General features: G+C 65.8%; 1 protein-coding gene across 1 annotated transcript in view; it reads right to left on the reverse strand.

The window, feature by feature from the left end:
• LOC103270294 (voltage-dependent N-type calcium channel subunit alpha-1B-like) overlaps positions 1-1,622 on the reverse strand; it is a gene marked incomplete at its 3' end in the record, with an annotated part of 22,047 nt that overhangs the window by 13,437 nt on the left and 6,988 nt on the right. The window lies entirely within an intron of this gene.

Below are 1,622 nucleotides of genomic sequence, written 5' to 3' on the forward strand. Positions count from 1 at the left end.
CTCCTCCACCTGAAGCTCGGGTCCTCTGAAAAAGGGGTTGGCAGCCCAGAGTAGACGCTCTGAGGTCCAGCTACCAGGGAGGCGCCCCTCCGAGGCAACTCCTTGGCTTTAGCTCAGGCCCAGCAAGGCCTCTGCCGCTCACCCCTCGGGGGGCAGGAAGAGACGCTAGGTGCCATTCAGAGGCATCCATCTCGGCTCCAGGCAGCAGGAAAAGCCCTGGAGACCAGCTCCCCCCAGCGGGCCTCAGGCTCACCCCAGCAGAATGGGGCTGGTGAGGCCCTGGCTGCTGCACAGCGGGTAGGGTCCTGCAGCTCTCTCCCGCTCCTCTCGGGTGGGCACCCCTTTCCTGCTTCAGCGTTCGGGACAGAACAGCAGGAGATGGCGCGTGCTGGCACCAAGGCCTGCAGGCACAGGCAGTAGCTGCCCTGGCCTCAGGCTCTGAGAACTGCAGGGCCTCGGGGGGAAACGAGCCTCAGGCGTGTCTGGAAGGTCCTTCACACTCCCTGGGCCCCACCCTCGCCTGCGCTAAAGATTCTCCAGGCTGCAGAAAAGCAGAAATCCAGTCTGGGGAGCGCGGGGCAGGCCGAATGCCCCAGGAGCAGCGCCCACCCCAGCCTGGCCACAGGATAGAGCTGGAGACAGGCGTGCCTTCCTCGGGCCTGCCCGTCCGCTCTAAGCCTACCCCCTGGCAGGGCAGCCCTTCCTGCGGGGAGCACTGCGGGGCCCTGCCCCTGGCACCCTGGTCCCGAACCCAGAGCCCAGGATCTGACATCTGGGGGCTGCGGAAGGGGCACCGGAGACACGAGCTGGACTCTGTCCCCCGAATGCTGGCAAAGCCCCACTAGGCACGTCCTAGCCCAGTCCCAGGACCTGGGCGGCACGTGTGTGTCACACATAGGAACCACGGACTTCCCGAGCGTGGCATCTTGCAGACCAGCACTGATGGCCACACGAGAGGCACGGAATCCCCTCCCGGGGAGGCCAGGGACAGGAGTGAAGGGCAGGCAGGGGATTTCCAAGAGAGGAGAGCTCCATCCAGGCACCACAGGGCTGTCCTGAGCAGGGGCTCCCGCCTGGCTGCCCGAGCCCCACAGGGACAAGCACGGCAGGGAGAAGCAGAGGGCCAGGGCCAGGGCCAGGCCAACAGACAAGGTGCCTCTGCCCTTGGGCCTGGGCCCTCCCCAGCTCGTCCAAGTCCGTCCGCTCCCACCCCAAGGCTTCCCTTGGTCTCTTCATGCCCAGAACCGAGGGTCAGCCACGCCACTGGGACAGGCTCCAAAGGCCACTGCAGGGTGGCCTCTGGCGTCAGTGTGGACAGAGCTCTCCTTCTTTGGGACAAAGCTGCAGCCTGACATGCAGGGCCTCCAGGCACACAACACACAGGGGCGGGGCGGGGGCTGAGAGAGACACCAGAGGCGGTGAGCGCAGCCTGGCAGAGCCACTCAGCTCCCACAGGCTGCACTGGACTGGGTGGCAAAGACCTCGAATCGGGACACGGAGACAAGCGTGGACGGAAGGTGTCCACAGAGCCCGAGAGACTAAGGCTCTCTCAGACAGAGGAAGATTTGGGAAGGCGCTAGACGTGAGCTGGCTGAGTCGCAGGCTGTCTGCCGGGGAGGGGC

Source organism: Carlito syrichta, unplaced genomic scaffold, assembly GCF_000164805.1.
Source record: "Carlito syrichta isolate Samal-C Ts95f unplaced genomic scaffold, Tarsius_syrichta-2.0.1 Scaffold107893, whole genome shotgun sequence".
In the NCBI taxonomy this organism is placed as follows: Eukaryota; Metazoa; Chordata; class Mammalia; order Primates; family Tarsiidae; genus Carlito; species Carlito syrichta.